We start from the raw sequence: 21,666 nt of genomic DNA on the forward strand, positions 1-21,666 counted from the left end.
CATTTTATGAAATGGGTTTGACAACAGCACTGACCTGGTAGGGATGTTGTGCAGGATAAATGAGATGACAGGTGGAAAGCCACATACGGTAAACATTCAAAAATCAGTAATTAGAAGAAAAAAAAGACAAAAAATTGGTAATTATGTGCCCCATTTCAGAGCACTTCGGAATCATCTCTGTTTCCTCAGCATTTACAACACAGCTTGACACATGGTTGGGGTTAATTTTTTGCATAAGTAAATTAGTGAGTACTTTTTTCCTTTTTTGCCCACAAGGTTTGTGGGATCTTAGTTCTCTGACCAGCGATTGAACCTAGGCCACAGCAGTGAAGGTGCTGAGTCCTAGCCACTGGACTGTCAGGGAATTCCCTATTTCATTTGATTTTCACCGGACAAGAGTCCAGTGACACAGGTGAGGTAGAGGTTATTATTATTTCTATTTTATAGGTGGAGAAACTGAGGCCCAGTGAAGTGAAGTGACCTGCTTAGTATCAGCCAGATGGTAACCAGAACTGTCTTCTGTCAGAGCTTTTGCTCTTAACCCTTTTATATTTTATATAGTCATAATGACTAGATGGAATTTGAATGAAATAGTCTTTTTGTTTTCTCCACGTCCTTGGTCCACCTGGTCCCAATTTGCCATACATAATCTTCCTAAAATGCTACTTCTTCAGTTCACACCTTTGCTCCAAAATCATCACTGGGTCCCTACGATCAGGTTTAAGTGCGCTGGGTTGGTGTTCAAGGCTCTCCCTGACCTGGCCCCAGTCTGCCTTTCTCACTGCAGGGCTTTCTCAAACCCTACCCTCCAACCAGCCCCGCAGGTTTACTTATTGCCTTTGTACCTTCTCTCCTCCATACTTTTGTTGCAGCTGTTCCCTTCTCCTGGGTTGCCCTCCGTATTCCACGAAATCCATCCAACCCTCGCTCAGTCGCTCAGTCGTGTCCGAATCTTTGCGACCACATGGACTGTAGTCTCCCAGGCTCCTGCATCCATGGGATTTTCCAGGCAAGAGTACTGGAGTGGATTGCCATTTCCTTCTCCACATCCAACCCTAAATAGCCCTTAAGTCCCCACTGCTAAGATTCCTCAGTCCTCATCTGCCTCTGAATGTGTGATAAGCGGAGTAGCATTTATTGACCACCTACTGTGCATCAGGTCATTGTTCCCATTCTCTTTCCACTGAGGCAGACAGTAACACCTTGATATTAAAGGTGAGGAAACTCACAGCTGAGAGTCATCAGCAAGTGTTTCCTGGGTACCAATTCTGTGCCAAACAGCACTGGTTATACAGTGATGGACAAAAGGATGTGGTCCCTGCCCTCATGCAGCTTCCGTTCTTGTGAGAAATGGAAGAGAGAAAATCCATGAATATACAAATTACCAGGGTAGCACAGTTATAATGATATCATGATTATTAATTCTAACAACCGCCAGGAAGGGAAAGAACTGGGTTCCATGAGAATAGCGGGGGGACCAGTCTGAATTTAGAGGATAGATAGGGCTGAGAAAGGAATTAAACATATATTTATTTATTTATTTATAACATTTGGTGGTGCCAGCTCTTAGTTTCAGCGTGCAAACTCTTAGTTGCAGCTTGTGAAATCTAATTCCCAGACCAGGGAACCCTGGCCCCCTCCATTGGGAGTACAGAGTTTTAGCCACTGGACCACCAGGGAAGTCCTTGAGAAGGGGATTTTAAAACTGAGACCTGAAGGATTTCAAAGACTATGAAAGAGAATGTTCCAGGTAAAGGGCACAGCTTATGAAAATGTTTCCAAGCAACAGAGAACTTGGCACCATGGGGTAGTGGGTGCTGTAGCCCCCTCGACCAGGACTGCAGTGACCCTGCCTAAGAACCGCCCTTCAGAGGGAATCTCTAACCCCAAACAAATCCAAGCCGAGAACCACAGGGAGCCTGGGGCTCAGCGGGCTATAAACCTAAGCACCCAGGTTCTAACCCTGCTGGAGTCCCAGAGACACTTCTCTGTGTCTCTTGCCCACTTTTCTCAAAACCAAAGATTCCTGAACCCACCTGTAGGAGGCATGTGGGCTGAGCTTTGGCCAACACCAGAGGTGGACTCTGCTTCCGAGTTGGGGGACAGATTTGAGCAGCAGAAACTTTTATGTGAGAGAAAAGTTAAATTCACTTCTTAGATCTCTCCTGTTGGGTTGCATGGGTGTGATCTCTACGTGCATAATAAAGTGTCCATTTACTTGCTTTTTTTTTCTGTTCCGAAGGGTCCCATGAATCAGCATTGGCTCTGTAACCGTTGCACATGGCAGCTGAGGAACACTATCAAGTATTAATTCACATTAATGTGTATAAGTCTGGACATGACTTGTGAAGCATGGTAGCAGTTCTTCATGTTGAGAACTAGTGCAACATTGGATACTATTTTGAGAACAGTTCAGTTTTCCTAAAAGTGTTAAATAAGATGAAATTAAAACTTATAAAAAACCATTTAAATTAGATTAATTTGGGGATATTTATTAAGTGCAAACTATATTTGACTTTAAATTTTCATATATCATTTTGAATATATTAGAGGAAAATTCATTTTTCAAAACATACATGAAAAATAATTAATTAAAAAGTTTAACATTTACATAGTTACTTTGAGGAGAATGTATTCACATGTTGTACACTTTGAATGCAGTGACATGTTTTTAATCCTTGGAGAGTTAGTCTGGGTTCAGATCATGATAGAAACAGAAAGTAGCCAACTGGAACACAGAAAAGAATAAAAAGGGTCTTTTTATAAAAGGGCCTTCCCTAATGGCTCAGCTGCTAAAGAATCCACCTGCAAAAAAAAAGAATCCACCTGCAATGTGGGAGACCTGAGTTGGATCCCCGGGTCGGGACGATCCCCTGGAGAAGGGAAAGGCTACCCATTCCAGTATTCTGGCCTGGAGAATTCCATGGACTGTATTGCCCATGGGGTTGCAAAGAGTTGGACACAACTGGGCAACTTTCACTTTCACTTTTCACTTAGAGACGTGTCAATGTCTAAATTTGGGCCAAGGATGGGTAGGTTTAGTATTGGCCATCGAGATTTTGCTGAAAATGAGTGTGAGTTTAGTGATGAGATTCATGTCAAGAACACACACAAGGGACTTGCTTGGTGATCCAGTGGCTAAGATTTTGCACTCCAAATACAAAGGGCCTGGGTTTGATCCCTAGTCAGGGAACTAGGCCCCACATGCCTCAATTAAGAGTTCTCATGCTGCAATTAAAAAAAAAAAAAAAAGATACCAAATGCTGCAACTAAGGCCTGGAACATTCAAATAAATACCAAAAAAAAATTTTTTTTAAGAATACAGATGACTTCTGGTACCTTCTGCTCTGACACCAGAACACCAAACCTCTCCACAAAGAAAAACAAGCTTGAGACTTTATAACTACACTTTGTTCTGGTCTAAAAATGGCATTTCTGTTTGATCATTGATGTTAGTCACCAGACTCAACTCCACTGGAATTTTAACTATTTCCTAAAATTAAATCTACTTTCAGAAGACAAAGATTTGTTGCCACCAATGACTACGATGCTGATCAATGACGACTCCTACTGTGTGCCAGGCATTGTGCCCAGTGCTTTCACTCGATTCTCATAGCACACCTGTGTGTCTGTGGCTCAGAGAAGTTAAGTAATTTGTTTAAGGTCACAGAGCTGGTGCTTGGTGGAGCCATTCCACGGACAAGCGCCTACTAGGTGTGCGGGATTCACTTGTGTTATCTCTAGTCCCTGTGGAAACTTTGAAAGGCAGGTGGGCACATGAGTTCACCTCTCCATTTCCTAACTGGTAAAGTGGTGACGATAACTGTATCTGACTTTATGGAAGTTGTGAGAATCAGATGGATTGATCCATGTTCGGTGCTTAGCGCAGTGCCTGGCACAGAACCGATGTCTTATTAAGGTCAGCTGTGGTGCTTTATGTATAAGGAAACGAGGGCCCAGTCCCTGAGCAACTCGAACCCAACCCTCCCTGCCTCAGCCTGCCTGGTGCAAAGGAGAAAAGAGGGCATTTTGGAGAAAGTCTGAAGCAGTGGTTAAGAGCTGGAGATTTTACCCAGAAACAGACCCAAGCATCCTGCTTTCCCATGTCCCAGCGGGGTGACCTTAGGGAAGTTATCCCCCTTGCTTAGAGCCTATTGCCCTGAGCTTCAGTTTCTCAACCTGGCAAAATAAATTTGTATCATGAAAGGATCCATTCAGGTGGGCTTTTCAGAAACCTGGGAACTCCGGCTGCCTGAAGGTGTGTTCAGGCTCTTGCAAAATAGAAAACAGGTCTGAGCTTTGAAATGGCCGTGTTTTGTCAGCTTTATTTTGTTGAAGGTTGGGGATTGTTTTATCCATCAAGGTGCTATTGGTGTCACATAGCCCCTGGCAGACTGTTCTAGAAGGGAGTTTCTCTCAGTGAGCTCTAGACTTGCAGTGCCAGGGTCTTAGTCTTTTTTCTTTTTTGGCCCCATCGGTTCTTAGCTGTGGCATGTGAACTCTCAGTTGTGGCATGTGGGATCTAGTTCCCTGACCAGGCATCAAACCCAGGCCCACGCATTGGGAGCTTGGAGTCTTAGCCACTGGGCTACCAGGGAAGTCCCCAGGGTCCTCGTCTTATCCTTGCTCCTTGGATAAGGAAACGAAGGCTTAGGAAGGTTAAGCCACAGTCCAGGGTCTCACAGGAGGACAGGCGGGAGTGAGCAGGATCTAGGCCAGCTGTCTGAGCTCAGAGCCTGGGAACAGCACTGGGTGGCCCATGGAGGGGCTTCTTGAGCATTTGGTGAATGAAGCCCTGGTGGTTGTTGGGCGCTGGCCGAAGGGGCTGAAAATGGGGTTCCAGCGTGGTTTTCTCCTCATGGAATGCATAGCCTGTGAGATGAGGTTGTTGGGAGGGACAGAGCATAAAACCGGGGCACTGATGTCTCCTCTAGAAAAGGAGAACATGACAAATAATATCACTGGGGGTTCTGACATGCTTACTTTTGAAATTACTCCTGGCAGTAAAGCAGTGATTCTCAAAGTGGGTTCCCTGGACCAGCAGCATCGGCATTACTGGCAACACGTTAGCAGCACGGATGCGCAGACTTCACCTCTGACCGCCAGCAGCTCTGGGCTGGGGCCCAGCCTTCAGCATCCTGGCATAGCCTCTGGGAATTCAGATGCCCACCTGAGTCTGAGAGTCACTCAGCACAGCACCGTCTCCAAGAAACGAGGATGCTATCTCCCCACTGGGTAGTTCCCCACACGTCTCTGATGATGTCACATGAGCTCTGAAGAAAAGCTCCCTGAGGCCAGGGACTTTGTCCATTCTGTTCACAGCTCCCTCTCCAGGGCCCATGGTGTGTGACGAGTAACTAAATGGGGAGAGAGAGACAAAGAACTATCTTGGATGCTGTGAATGGGGAGGGCAGACCCTGCCTGTTTCTTATTCTGTCTTGATCCTGCAACATGTGACCCTAGTGTTTCTAGTGTTTAAAGATACAGATTTCTGGCACAGTGGGCCCTTAAATACCTGTCTCTCTACCTAGTACTCAGGGGAGGAGATATGGCCTTCTTCTACCCCTGGTGGAACACCCCCCTGGGTGTTGTTCAAAGTCCATTTGTGTCTCCAATGTGGTGTATGCCTGTGGCAGGTACAGTATTTGACAGGCGGTTTATGAGACTTTCTTCAAGAACTTTTCCTTTTTTTCCCTTCCAATGTTCATTTTTTCCACCAGTGGTTTCTTTTTTTCTTTATTTTTGAAACAATTTCAAATTGACACATAAGTTTTAAGAATAGTGTACTGAACTCTGGAATACCCTTGGCCAAAGACTGGTAGGTTTTTCCTACTGTCCCAGTAATGGCCCTTATAGGTTCAGGGAAACTCTGCATTGGTTGTGATGTCTCTCTAGTCCTCCTCAATCTATGAGAAATTGTCAAGGGCAATTCTGCGCTGTGCGATTTTCACTTATGGGTGTCTGTGTGTGTGTGTTAGTCACTTGGTTGTGTCTGACTCTTTGTGACCCCATGGATTGTAGCCTGCCAGGCTCCTCTGTCCATGGAATTCTCCAGGCAAGAATACTGGAGTGAGTTGCCATTTCCTTCTCCATCACTTATGGGTAATTACCGTGATTTAACAGTTGCCTTCAGGCGCAACCTCCGTATAAGAAGCCACTTCCTGGACATCCTCTCAACTGAATCCTTGAGGGTGAACAGGGACTATGAACCCAGCCTAAAGCCGTGTAAAGGACAGGTAACAGAAGCCCAATGTAAAGTAGCATAAGCGCCAAAGGGAACTGATTGCCCCCTCAACTGGGTCAGCTAGAGGCAGTCTCACCTCTGGCTTGGCTGTACCCAGGGGCTCTGAAGGCGTCCCCACATCTCTCTCACCCTCTCTGCTCTCCTCTGCGTTCGTGGGGAAGGTGACCTCAGACGACCCTGAGCTCCCCCGCTCCCCCAAGCGGAGGCCTGACTGGCTGCACTTTGGTCCCTTCCTTACCCCTGGATCTGTCTCCGTCCTATGATGGGTGTACTCTGATTGGCCGGCTCGGGCCTGTGCCCGCCTCTGGGCGGGGCTCTCTGTGATTTGCGGGAACAGTAGTTCTGAAGAACGAAAAAGGATTTCTTCTGCTTGCTCGGTGAGCAGTCTGCACCAGGCGCTGTTGTCGGAGTGAGGAATAATAATAGCAGCAGCAGTAGCCGTAACATTTATCGAGAGCTTGCTGGGTTCTGGGCCTGGTTCTAAGTGGGTTTCCTATCAATTGGCTCATTTGATACTTAGCCATTTTGTGCCGTCGATTTTTACTTTCATACATGTTTTCCATACCAGCAACTTCACAGACAGGTGCAGTCACTTGCCCAAGGCGACACAACTAGCACGCAGCAGAACCCGGGGCCCCGCAGCCTCGGGCGTCACTCTCGAGTGCGTCCTGGGGCGCGCGGAAGTTCGCCCTCCGGTTACCTCTCAGTGGTAGAACCCGGTCTCCTGCTCCAGGCTGGGACTGTCACGTGGCTGTCACCCTCCAGGGCACCTGTGAGCCTGGGGCAAGGGGAGCACCTGGGCCCAGATCTTTTAGGGGAAGTTTGCTGTTACCCACCGAGCAGAGCGCAGCTCCCCAAGAAACAGAAGACAGAATGAGCAGTGGTTCACACTGGCTGCCCACAGGAATACTCAGGGGGGAGCTGAAGCCTTATTCCAGGCCAATTAACCAGAATCTCTGGGGAGGAGCCCAGGCGTTAATATTCTTTAAGCTTCCCCAGGTGAATTCAGTGTCCAGCCAAGGCGGATAATCACTAGTTTGTGGGCTTTCTAACTTAATAGAAATAGCCATGGTTTAAGATCCGCCTGGCTTTGACTGTTATTTAGTGAGAAAGCATGAAGGTTCTGGCTGAATCAATTTCAGTTTTGGCATAACCTGAGTGTCCAGAGCTGAAAAGCCTTTGGCTGTTTTGAAGAATCAAGCATTATATTAAATTTTGGTGAAAATTTCTAACTCTGTAGCCTTCCTTTCTGGAAAAAGAAAATAAAATCCTTAAAAAAAAAATCCACCTGGCCTTGAGATTTGGCTCCACCATAGCAAGCTGTGTGATTTTGTGCCAGTCACTTACCTTCTCTAAGTCTCAATTTCCTCATCTGTGGGAAAGGTTCTAAGTCCCTCTTCTTTATGTGAAGATCAAATGAGATGATACCTATAAGACCTCCAGCATAGAAGTGGCACTCAGCTCCATTCCATTAAGGAGGGGTTAGGAGAGAAATGGGCTTCCCTGGTGGGAGACCCGGGTTCAATCCCTGGGTCAGGAAGATCCCCTGGAGAAGGAAATGGCAACCCACTCCAGTAGGGCCCTGGAGAATCCCATGGACGGAGGAGCCTGGTAGGCTACAGTCCACGGGGTCGCAAAGAGTGGGACACGACTGAGCGACTTCACTTTCACTTTCACTTTTTAGGACAGAAATGGCTTCTGCAGGACCATCCAGGGAGTCAGAGCTGTGCCAACGACTCACCATCCCTAGGCTGAGGCTGTGGAATGGACTCTGGGAGCCTCAGACCCTAGCCCCTCCCTCCTTGATCTTCCACCCTCGCGGAGGGTCCTAAGGCTTCTGAGTAGGGTGAGGTTGGGATGGAATGGGCCGGGTGGGAGTTGGGGCAGAGACCGGTGGGGGAAAGGGGAAGTCAGTGTGTGTGCACTGACTTAGTGTTACCACCAGGTGGCGACAGGAACCCACCCACTGCGAGAGGAACAGTCAGGCTGAAGGAACGGACGGCTGGGAATAACACAAAGATATTAGAGGACTGTTTTGAGTACTAGGTAAATGCTAAAGCCTTATTTTCTTTCATTTCCATTTACTAAATGCAGTAGTCCCGGGGTAGGAGCCATTACCTCCTTTACGGGATGAAACAGGTGGTGTTGATGACTGGCAACCAGGAATTTAACTGAAATCAGTCGGACTCCAGGTTGGTCTCTTAATCACTGAAGTCATAGGTCAGAGCTGCAAGGGTCTTTAGAAATTCTCGGATCATGTAATTCCCAAACCTGTTTGATGATAAAAATCACCTGAGGCTCTTCAAAAAATTCCAAATTCCTGGGTCCCAGACAGGCATTGAATTAGAATTTCCCCGGAAAATGGGCTTGGGAATGTGTCTGGTTAACAGAAGTCCCTGCTTGGAAACATGATCTGCTTTCAGAGAGGGAAACTGTCCTGCCTAAGGTCACACAGCCAATCCCCTCCAACCTCCTAATACCCTTTAATTCAGAAGTCAGGCCACACCCACCCTCTCCAAAGATAAGACAGTATAGCACATGACCTAGCAATTCCTCTTCTGGGTATATGCCTGAAAGAGTTAGAAGCAGGATCCTGAAGAGGTATCTGAACATTCACGTTCATGGTAGCATTAATCTCAACTGCTGAAATGTGGACACCACCCAAGTGTCCTTCAACAGGTGAATGAATAAGCAAATGTGGTGCATGCATTCATACATGCTCAGTTGTGTCTGACTGTGATTCCGTGGACTGTAGCCCTCCAGCCTCCTCTGTCCATGGACCTTTCCAGGAAAGAATACTGGAGTGGGTTGCCATTTCCTTTTCCAGAAGCAAATGTGGTATAAACATACAGTTGGCTTAAAGCTTAACATTCAGAAAACTAAGATCATGGCATCTGGTCCCATCACCTCATGGGAAATAGATGGGGAGACAGTGGAAACAGTGTCAGACTTTATTTTTTTGGGCTCCAAAATCACTGCAGATGGTGATTGCAGCCATGAAATTAAAAGACACTTACTCCTTGGAAGGAAAGTTATGACCAACCTAGACAGCATATTAAAAAGCAGAGACATTACTTTGCCAACAAAGGTCCATCTAGTCAAGGCTACGGTTTTTCCAGTGGTCATGTATGGATGTGAGAGTTGGACTGTGAAGAAAGCTGAGCGCCGAAAAATTGATGCTTTTGAACTGTGGTGTTGGAGATGACTCTTGAGAGTCCCTTGAACTGCAAGGAGATCCAACCAGTCCATCCTAAGGGAGATCAGTCCTGGGTGTTCACTGGAAGGACTGATGCTGAAGCTGAAACTCCAGTACTTTGGCCATCTCAGGCGAAGAGCTGACTCATTGGAAAAGACCCTGATGCTGGGAGGGATTGGGGGCAGGAGGAGGAGGGGACAACAAAGGATGAGATGGCTGGATGGCATCACCGACTCGATGGACATGAGTTTGAGTCAACTCCAGGAGTTGGTGACGGACAGGGAGACCTGGGGTGCTGTGATTCATGGGGTCGCAAAGAGTCGGACACGACTGAGCGACTAAACTGAACTGAACTGAAGTATTATTTAATCTTAAAAAGGAAGGGAATTTTGACATATGCTACAACATGGATAAACTTTGAGTACATTAGGCTCAGTGAGATAAGTCCACCCACAAAAAGACAAATACTGTGTGATTCCACTTATATGATATACCTAAAATAGTCAAATTGTTTTCAAAGAGGCAGGAAGTAGAATGGGCCTGAGGGGAGGGAGCAATGGGGAGTTATTGTTTCATTGTAACAGAGTTTCAGATTTGCCAAATAAAAATAGTTCCAGAGATGGCTGGTTGCCTAGTAATGTGAAGGTTACTGACATTGAGCATTACCAACTCAATGGACATGAATTTGAGTCAACTTGGGAGATAGTGAAGGACAGGGAAGCCTGGCATGCTGCAGTCCATGGGGTTGCAAAGAGTCAGACACGACCTAACTACTGAACAACCCCAGCAACTGATATTGAACTGTACACTTTGAAACGTTTAAGATAGTTAATTTTATATTATGTGTATTTTACTACAATATAACAATTAGAAAAAAAGATAAGGTGATCTGTGCCCAGCCCTGGAGGGTTGATAGAGGTGAAGAGTGAGAAGGTAAATGTGATTTTCTTCTTTTGATTGACTTTTTGAATAAATATATGTGGGATTTGATGAGTGTTGATTGTGAATCATCTCTTTTCCTCAAAGAGGATTATACTAATAATGTATGGATACATGTTTTCCCCAATAACTTCACCAACTTTTGGTTCTATTATTTTACCTTTTTTTCTACTTAATGGGCAAAAGATAGTACTTCATTATTATTTAAATTTACATTAACTTTTGTTAGATTTAAAATGGAAGGTCCAGAATTGACCAATGCCATTGACAGCCTCAGAATGATTTTCCTCAAAATGTTAATGCTTGATTTATTATACTAAATAAAACAAGTCCATGTTTTTTGTTAAAGTAAATTAAAAAACCTACTAAGTCTGTTACAGAAAAGAGATAGTTTGGCTCCTGCTTGAGCTTTGGCCTTAGGGTTTCTGCTTATTTAGCACGAATTCCAGGTTCTGAGATGGAGGCTCTTGAAGCAGAGGGCTCATGAAGTTGAGGACCACGAATGTAAAAACTTGTGTTCATTTTGCATCATCACCTGCCAGTCCTCCCAGTGGCTGTTATTATTATTTTTTAAATATTTATTTGTTTATTTTGGCTGCACCAGGTCTCGGCATGCAGGATCTTCGATCTTCCTTGCAGCACGCAGGATCCCTAGCTGCTCCATGTGTGATCTCTTTTAGTTGCGGCATGTGGGATCTACTTCCCTGATCAGGGATCAAACCTGGGCCGCCTGCACTGGGAGTGTAGACTCTTAGCCACTGGACCCCCAGGGAAGTCCCCTAGTAGCTGTTATTATGTACCTCCTAGGTCATTCTCCTTAGTTTTTTTTTTAATCGGAGTATAGTTGATTTATAATGTGCTAGTTTTAAGTGTACAGCAAAGGGAGTCAGTTATACACACACACACACAGCGGGGGTTTCTCTTGTTGCGGAGCGTGGGCTCTCTGTGCCCCGGCTTTAGTAGTTGTGGCTTGAAGGCCCTAGAGCGTGGGCTACAGTAGTGGTTCGTGGACTTAGTTGCTCCCCAGCAAGTGGAATCTTCCCAGAGCAGGGATTGAACCCAAGTTCCCTGACTTGGAAGGCAGATTCGTAACCACTAGACCACCAGGGAAGCCCCATATCCATTCTTTTTTAGATTCTGTTCCCATATAGGCCATTATAGACTATTGAGGAGAGTTCCCTGTGCCATACAGTAGGTCTCTATTAGTTATCTATTTCATATGTAGTAGGTCACTCTCCTTGTGATGGGATAAAAATGGTCAGTGAGAGGCTGGGCACAGAGATGTGTCCTTGCTCCCTTCCCCACCCCCTGCACCAAAAGAGTCCTGTAATTGTTGATCCAATTTCTCCTCCCTGCCTTCCCTTCCTGAAGAAGAGTGATTCTTCCCCATGGGAAAGTAGCTGCTGAGTTGAGCTAGATGTGGAGGAGGAGCGTTTTTTCTTTTCTTTTTTTTTTTTTGGTGGCAGATGGAAATTGAGTAGCTTCAGGGCATGAAGAAAGAGAAGAGAGGAAAGGGGGGTTTAATGAGTGTAACTTTGAACTCTGTACTTGACTTCCTTTAAATCTCCCGAGAGGTGTGACTAAAGAATGAAATTGCTTGTTAATTACTTTGGCTGGTGGGTTGTATTTCTGGTGCTAGCTATACCGTTCTGAGACTGGATCATGTGTGTCCACATTTTATTAGGGTTCCACCCTTACTAATGAAGACTTGGGCACGAGCATTGCAGCCTCCAACACCCTGGGGAGTTGCCTCCTTGACAGCCCTGCCACCCACCCCCAAGACCACACCCCAGTCCCTGTCATCACCCGAAACTGCTCCACCTCTGAAATCACACTCCAGACGTCCCAGTCTCTAGTGACAGTCTCCTCCCCGCACCCCTGCCCACTTCCCTCCCCCACACCTCTCCTCTGACCCCGCTGGGGCTTCCAGCCCATTGATCCCTGTTGTTCTTTTCTCTGTTGGTAATGACACTCACTTATTCCTTGAAAGAAACTTGATTTTTCTCCCATATGGATATGATTCGAATGAGGTTGACTCTACCCTCACATCTGGGCAATCGTATTTCAGACCCTTGGCCACAGCACTGGGTCAGGGGTGACCCTGGGAGAGCCAACCCAAGGGCACAATTTTCTTCTGCTTCTGTGGCTCACCTGGGAGGACTTAGCCGGGGCTGTCCTGGGGTCAAGAGCCTGCAGGATAATGAGAAAAGCTGGGCAAGAGGGGAGGTTCCTAATAGCCTTGTTGGAGTATCTGGAACTAGCCATTCCTGAAACTACCCTGGGCTTTTTGGCTTTGTGAGTCAATGTCTGAGATCCATGATTCAGGATTGGACTCTATCATCTGAAACAGACCTGGCTATTACAGTGCTGCTCCACTCAGGCTCTAAACGAGGGGTACCTAGATGTGGTCGCTCATCAGAATCACATGGGTACCGGGGTGCTTTCCCGGCAGTCCAGTGATCAGGACTCTGCTTCCACCGCAGGGGTCATGGGTTTCACCCCTAAGTCAGGGAACTAAGACACCATGCATGTCGGCGTAGTGCAGCCCAAGAACAAAAGAATCACGTGGGAAGACTTTTTTTTCTTAAAACCTTTATAGATACAGAAAAAAGCATAAAACATAAATATACAAGTGAATGTATTATTACAAAGCTGACTCCCATGTAACCTTGTTAAGGTCTAGAAAGGCAACACTGGGCACTTCCCTGATGGTCCAGTGGTTAAGATTCTGTGCTTCTAGTGCAGGTTCAATCCCTGATCAGGGAACTAAGACAGCGAGGCCAAAAAACAAAGCAAAACACTGTCAGACTCAAAGCCTCAGCCCCTCCTGCCCTTTATGGAACCACCACCCTGATCGGGTCCTCGCTTCCTTCCATCTTTTTCAACCTGAGGATGCCCTCCTAAACACCATGGGGGTAGTCCTGCCTGTTTTAGAGTGTTGCACAAATGGAATTACTTATTAATCTTAATGAAACCAAATTTGTCAGGCTTTTCATTTCAGGTTGGTGCTCTCGTGTCAGGAAAAGTAATCGGTCACTACCCCGAGGCTTTCATCCTCACACTTCTCTTTCACCTTCTATCGTCTCTTGTAATCTTTAATGTTCTGCCCTCCATATGATGACAGCTCACCTGAGATTATTTGTTTATGGTGTGTGGTAAGGATCAAGTTTCGATTTTCCCCATGTGAACACTCAATCCATTTATTGAAAAAGCTCATCTTTCCCTGCGGTCTTATTGCTCATAAATCATAAGTGCTATCCTCCTCTGTGTCAGTTCCTAGTCTTCCTCAGTCTGTCTATGCTGGCACAAGTATCACCCTCTCCTAATCACTGTCCTTTATCAACTTTTGCTATTCAGTTGAGTAATATTTCCAAGTTGGGTTGTTTTGTTTTTTAATTTACATACATATTTTAGAATCAACCTGTCACATTCTACCAAAAAATAACCCATGAAGATTTTTATCTGATTGCATTGCATTCATATCTTCTAATACTTTTTTAAAAAATGTGCACATATTGAGAAGATTTAAGATGGGGGAGACCTAACAAAAATTTTTTTTCCAGCTTTATTGAGATATAACTGACATACAACACTGTGTATGTCAAAGGTATACAATGTGATGATTTGATACATTTATAAATTGCAAAATGATTGCTACCATAGCATTAGCTAACATTCCATCCTCTCTCATAGTTACCATTTCTTTTGTGTAGTAAGGACATTTAAGATCTACTCTTTTAGCAATTTCAAGTATGTAATAGAGTATTATTAGCTATAATCTCCATGCTGTTATTTTATACCTCCAGAATTTATTAATCTTATAACTGGAAATTTGTAGCCTGGAAGTTTGCCTTCCAATCTTTGAGTGTGGGGGGTGTGTGTGTGTACATGTGTACTCATGTGTATATATATATATACATACATTTATTCAGTTAATTAAATTTTTTTCTCATTGAATTTATTCCTTGATAATTGTTGGGATCTTCCCTGATGGCTCAGTGATAAAGAAGCCCCCTGCCAATGCAGGAGATGGGGTTCAATTCCTGGGTTGGGAAGATCTCCTGGAGAAGGAAATGGCAACCCACTCCAGTATTCTTGCCTGGAGAATCCCATGGACAGAGGAGCCTGGCAGGCTGCAGTCCATGTAGTCGCAAAAGAGTTGGACACAACTTAGCAACTAAAACAGCAATAACAACAGATAATGACTATATTTTTTAGTGCTTTAAAAATTATTTATTTCTTTTTGGCTGCTCTGGGGTCCTAGTTGCTGCACATGGACTTTCTCTAGTTGCAGGGAGCCTGGGCGTCTCATTGGGGTGGCTTCCCTTGTGGAGCACAGGTGCTTAGGCTTAGTGGCCCCAAGGCATGTAGAGTCTTCCCGGAGCAGGGATTGAACACGTGTTCCCTGCGTTAGCAGGCAGATTCTTTACCACTGGATTACCAGGGAAGTCCTTAGTGCTGTTTTTTAAAAACATCTGTTTACTTGGCTGCGTTGGGTCTTAGTTGCGGCACGTGGGGTCTTTGTTGCATCATCTTTCATCGCAACACACGGACTATCTGGTTGTGGCACACAGGCTTAGTTGTCTTGTGGCCTGTGGGATCTTAATTCCCTGACCAGGGGTCGAACTCACGTCCCCTGCATTGCAAGGTGGATTCTTAACCATTGAACCACAAAAGAAGTCCCTTTTAGCTGCTTAAGTGTCTTATTTAAAATCCAGGTCCTTTGGCTCAGCCTCTGAAGAGTCTGAGTGAGTAGTTCTGGGTGAACAAGCCCATGTACACAGTTAAACCATCTGAATTTCTTTCTTTTTTTTTTTAATTTGGCTATGGTGAGAGGTGGCGGTTCTAAACTCATTTTCTCCCTGGTGGGATCCCAGTGAGTCAGCAACACTTATTGAAGTACATTCTTTCCTCACCAAATTGAAATCCTGCATTGTCACCTTTTAAATCAAATCTATTTTGCTTTCTGTTCATGTGCTCTTCCGTTACGCTGAATTTTTCATCATTGTCTTGACCAGTCTTGGAAAAGTCTTGATAGGAATCAGAGTTCTGGAAAAGCCCACCTTCCCCGTGCCCTTAGCCAGACTTGAGGATAGTGAGCATCCTATCTTACTGGATACACCTGGCAAGACATATACAATCCCAGCATACACAGGGTTGTTTCTGCGTGGTGTGGTTATATATGCATCTCTGCATGACTTTTCTCCCTGACAGCCTTGCCAGCCACTCAGCCCCACCACCGCTCTGCTGCAGACTAATCTCATTACACCCTTCATCCCTGTTTATGGTCTTTGCTCAGCCTCCTCCCTGTATCTAATCCTCGTCTGGCCGAGCTTTCCCTTCTCTCATCCTGTCTCCTGCTCCTTTACTAAAAGCCCTTCACGAGGCCATCCAGATTCAGACACGGGAAGCACCCTGGGGTTTGTCTTCCCTGGACACTTCCTTCATCTCCTAGCTCGTCTGGAAAACCGAGTCTCCCTGGGGACCCGGCTTTCCCCGCCACTAGCTCAAATGGTGGCTGTCTTCTCTCTCTCATTCCTCTTGCCATGGGGCCAAGAAGAGGTGGGGTCGGCGATCGACTCGTTCCACTTGCAGAATGTGACCCTTCCTTCTCCCCCCACCCCCAAACTCTCAGCTTTAAAATCTCATGCTATTTAACCAAACTGTTGCTGCAGAGCTACTGGCCGTTGGTCACTCCTGATTCCTTGGAGAGTTTAGCTCCTAATTCACTGCACCTTCTCTCAAATACCACTCCGGTCATACTTTTTCTGAAGTATAATTGACCTACAACACGGCATTAGTTCTTGGTGTACAATTTAGTGACTCAGTATTTCTGCACATGACAAAGGGCTCACAATAAGTGCCCATCTGTCACCTATACAAAGATATTACGTAATTATTGACTCTACTCCCCACGTGGCACATTTCATCCCTGTGACTCATTTATTTTAAAACTGGAAGTTTCTATGTATTAATTTCCTTCTCCTATTTCACTCACTCCTCTCCCCTCACACCTTTGGCAACCTTTGTTCTCTGTATCTCTGACTCTGCTTCTATTTTGTGGTTTGTTCATTTATTTTTTTAGATTCCACTTGTAAGTAAAATAATATAGTGTCTTTTTCTGTCTGACTTATTTCACTTAGCATGATACCCTGTAGGTCTATCCATGTTGTTTCAAATGGCAAGATTTCATGATTTTTTTATGGTTGAGTAATATTCTGTTGTATAATAGTAGTAGTGTTAGTCACTCAGTTGTGTCTGACCCTATGTGACCTCATGGACTGTAGCCCACCAGGCTCCTCTGTCCATGGAATTCTCTAGGCAAGAATACTGGAGCGGGTGGCCATTCCCTTCTCTAGGAGATCCTCCCAACCCAGGGATGGAACCTGCGTCTCCTGTATTGCAGACAGATTCTTTACCTTCTGAGCCACCAGGGAAGCCCATACACACACACACACACACATATATATCCTGCATCTTGTTTATGCACACTCATCTATTGATGGGCTTCCTAGGTGGCACAGTTGGTAAAGAATCTACCTATAATGGAGGAGACTCAAGAGATTCAGGCTTGATCCCTGGGTCTTGAAGATCTCCTGAAGAAGGGAATGGCAACTCACTCAAGTATTCTTGCCTGGATAAGCCCATGGACAGAGGAGCCTGGTAGGCGCTGGTCCATGATCGGCACTTAGGTTTCTTTCATATTTTGGCTTTTGTAAATAATGCTGTAACAAACATGGGGTGTATGTATCATCCAATAGGTGGTTTTGTTTTCCTAGAAAAAACACCTAGAAGTGCAATTGCTGGATTGTATGATAGTTCTATTGTTAATTGTTTTGAGGACACTTCATACCATTTTCCATAGTGGTTGCACCAATTTACATTCTCACCAACAGTGTAGGAGGGTTCCCTTTCCTCCACATCCTCACTAACGCTTGTTATGTTTTGTCTTTTTGGTGATATCCATTCCAACAGGTGATATTTCATTGTGGTTTTGATTTGTATCTCCCCAATGATTAGTGAAGTTCAACATCTTTTCATATACCTGTTGGCCATCTGTATGTCTTCCTTGGGAAAATGTCTATTCCGCTCCCCTGCCCATTAAAATATATGTATATATATATATATATATATATATATATATATATTTATTTATTTATTTATTTATTTGACTGCACCGGGTTTTTTATCTTCTTGCGGCATATGGGGTCTTTAGTTGTGACATGCGAACTCTTAGTTGCAGCATGTGGGATCTATTTCCTGACCAGGGACAGAATCTGGGCCCCCTGCTTTGGGAGTACAGTTGTCTTAGCCACTGGACTACCAGGGAAGTCCCACCCCTGCCCACTTTTCAATGGGCTGTTTGTTCCAGCCATAATTCTTTACATGCTCAGTGCTCACATAGCTGGTCCTTCTCATCCCCTGGTCCCTCAGTCCCCTGACTCCTCTCTACCTGTGACCTTGCCTTCACCTGGCCTCAGCTCTCTGCCGCATGGTCACACCTGAGGCTCTACTATTACCAGTGACAGGCCCCTCATTTGGACTTGCTCTTTGCTGGCCCTGCCTGAGATCCAAGCTGTAGGCATCCTCTCCCCATTTAACTCCCCACCCTCCCTGATTCTTCATCACAGTTGCTTTGGGCACCGCCTTTGCCTGTTTTGTGGTTTGCATTATTTTCTGGTTTCCTCAGAGATGTTCTTTCTGTTCCTCGGTCCATCAATATGAGACCACACGGGGTTTGTGTGCCCGGTTATCTGTTGCTGTATAACTTAATGGTGTCAAACAATAGCTGGTTTATTTGGTCGTGAATTTGTGGGTCGGCAGTTTAGTTGAGCTCAGCTGGGCGATTCTTCTGCTGGTCTCTCCTGGCGGCAGTCATCTGGTGGCTCGGCTGGGGCTGGGAGAACGCCCCAAGACGGTCGGCCTGCTGGTGCCAGCTGTCTGCGGGGCCATGAGGCCTCCCATTCTCCAGGGGGACCACCCTGGCTTCTTTCCCTGGCAGTCTCAGGGGACTGGGAGAGTGGACAGTCAGGGCTAGTGGAAGCTGCGAAACTTCTGAGGACCTGGTCTCAGAACCCCCACAAAATCACATTTGCCATGTTCTATTGGTCACAGCACACTACAAGCACAGTTGGCATGTAAGGGAGTGGAGACATGGATGTCCCCTTGCCAGGAGTTGCAGTCAAGTCACACCTCGAAAGGGTTTACACACAGAGAGGGCAGGGACTGTCACTCTTGTATTTTGTCATCTCTCCCAGTGTGTCCGCTGCTACAGATGGGAGAGTACTGAGCAGTTTGCTTGGTTGATTTTTTTTTTTAATGTGGACCATTTTTTAAAAGTCTTTATTGAATTTGTTATAATATCGCTTTCATTTTGTTTTGGTTTTTTAGCTGCAAGGCATAGGAGAGATCTTAGCTCCTTGACCTGGGATGGAACCCACACCCCCTAATTTGGAAGATGAGGTCTAAACCACTGGACCACCAGAAAAGTCTCTGCTTGGTTGATTGACTAAAACTTGGACTCAGTGATTGACTCCGTTCAGTGAAGTTGAGGTGTTAGCACGTCCCTGAAATTATGAAGAAAGAGTCCCAACGTGCAGGAGGGAAGAAATGTGAAGAGGATTTGTCACATGTGATGGGCACATCCCCTGTGAAGTCCCAGAGGACACATCCCTCCGAGGGCATTCTATACCAGTGTCCTTGACCAGCTCTGCTGGCTGCTTCCCATAGGCCAGGAATACCAGGAGGCCCACCCCTGAGACAGGTTCCCATATTTCAATGGCAAAGCTGGAGTCCTGGAGCAGGAGGGGCTACAGGGCAGCATTTAGTCACCAGAAACATCATGGACATTGGAGAATGGCAATCAGAATGTTTTGATCTGTTTGGATTTTGAGGGTGCCCAATTGACCATGGTATCCCTAGGAATAAGATAGATGAACAACCTATAAAATATTTCTTAATCAACAGAGCCAGAACCTTTAGTTCCCACGATAATGGTCACAGTCCCCACCCAGTCTCTGGACCTAAGGCAGTTCATAACCTCAGAGCCCTTTGACTGAGTTGAAGCTGGGGTCCCTCTGAGATGGGATCTTGTAAGCTCCCGTAAGCGTGCAATATAAATCTTCCAAGGGCCCTGCAGCCGTTTACTAGGGTAGCTGTGTCTTGGATAAGGGGACATTCTCAGCCTCTTTGGAGATCACTAGATACTGGTTTTGAATTGTCATTAATTCCTGGCAACCAAAAAGGCCAGTATGGCCTTACAGTGGTCAGATGATAAATGGAATTTTGGCTGAAGTCTAAATCACAATGAACCAAGCAGAATCACAGACCTATCCTGTGACTGTTTTCCTAGTTCTTGAATGAATACTTGGCCAGTGGTAGAATCCTCATATTAACTCTCGGAACCATTGTATAAAGGCTATTTTGGCAGGAAGTACCACAAAGAAGAATCTCAGAATTGACCTTCCCTAACCGGGTAGTAGGAGAAGGCAATGGCACCCCACTCAAGTACTCTTGCCTGGAAAATCCCATGGATGGAGGAGCCTGGTGGACTGCAGTCCATGGGGTTGCTAAGAGTTGGACATGACTGAGCGACTTCCCTTTCACTTTTCACTTTCATGCATTGGAGAAGGAAATGACAACCCACTCCAGTGTTCTTGCCTGGAGAATCCCAGGGATGGGGGAGCCTGGGGGGCTTCCATCTATGGGGTTGCACAGAGTCAGATCTGACTGAAGTGACTTAGCAGCTGCAGCAGCAGCAACCAGGTAGTAAAGTAAAAGCAATTTTGCAACATGGGAAAGCAACATGGATGATGCTACCTGGTACACCCCCATTTATTATCTTACCTGTTTAGCTTGTACAAAAAAAGATGGCTTTAAGAGAGAACTTCTGTAATTCATTGTAAACATAATCGGATAGTGATTCCAATTGCACCTGCTGTTCCAGATGCATTATCTTTATTGGAACAAATTATGATGGCTACATGTCCCCCTGATTAGCACTATTGACCTGGTAAATGATATTTTCTCTGTAACAGCTTGCAAGTAGTACCAAAGGCAGCTTAAATCACTTACCAGGCCCATCAGTATATGCTTATAGTCTTCTTCAGGGCTCTAGTTCAACCCTCTAGTTCTCTCCGTAACCTAGTGTGCGGAGGTTCTCATCATCCCAGTATCTCACAGAACATCATGGCCTTGATGATGCTCATTTGATAGGACCTCAGGAGCAGATCATAGCAAGGACTTTAGACACCTTAGTAAGGTCCAAGCAAGCCAGAGGGTGGGAGACAAAGCCCATGAAAATGCAGGGACTTGCCATCTCAACAACCTTCCTGGGGGTACACAGTGGTTTGGTGCAAGTTGGGTTATTTCCTTAAAGGTGAACTGCCTTAGGTTCATAGACTGGGTGGGGACTGTGACCATTACTGTGGGAACTAAGGGTTCTGGCTTTGTAGATTAAGGTTATTTCCTTAAAGGTGGTACCTTCTACTGCCTCTGACCGAAAATGAGGCCCAATGCTTCACGGGTCTCTTTGGATTTAGAGGATGTTATGGTTTGAATTGCATTTCCCAAGAAAATATGTTGACATTCTAACCCCCTATGTCTCAGAACGTGACCTCATTTAGAAATAGAGTTTTGGCAGATGTAATCAAGTTAGGATGAGGTCATTAGGGTGGACCCTAATCTACCAGGACTGGTGTTCTTGCAAGAAGGGGCCAAGATCACATGAAGACACAGACACACAGGGAGAAGGCCAGGTTCTGGTGGAGGCAGAGATTATAGTGATGTGTCTACAACCCAAGGAACTCTGAGAACTGCTTGGAAGCTGAGAGGTGGACCCTCATGTGATAAGTTCTCACCTAGACCCTTTGAGAGAGTGTGGCCCCGTGACACCTTGATACCAGACTTCCAGCCTCTAGAACTATGAGAAAATAAATTTCTGTCATTTTAAAATTTATTTATTTATTTGGCTGTGCTAGGGCTTAGTTGCAGCATGCGGGGTCTTCAACCTTTGTTGCAGCATGTGGGATCAAGTTTCCTGACCAGGGAATGAACCTGGGTCCCTTGCATTTGGAGTGCAGAGTCATAGCCCGCTGGACCACCAGGGAAGTCCCCTTTCTGCAGTTTTATGCCATCTGTGTTTGTGGGAACCTGTTATAGCTGTCCTGGGAAATGAATACAGGGGGCGATGCACATCACAGGGAGTGTACAGCTCAGATCCATTTATTGAGTTTCAAGCAGGGTCCAGGGAGAGGCAGGCTCTGTAGCGGGCTCAGGCTGTAGTGCA

The sequence above is a fragment of the Muntiacus reevesi genome, chromosome 20, assembly GCF_963930625.1.
Source record: "Muntiacus reevesi chromosome 20, mMunRee1.1, whole genome shotgun sequence".
Taxonomy (NCBI): Eukaryota; Metazoa; Chordata; class Mammalia; order Artiodactyla; family Cervidae; genus Muntiacus; species Muntiacus reevesi.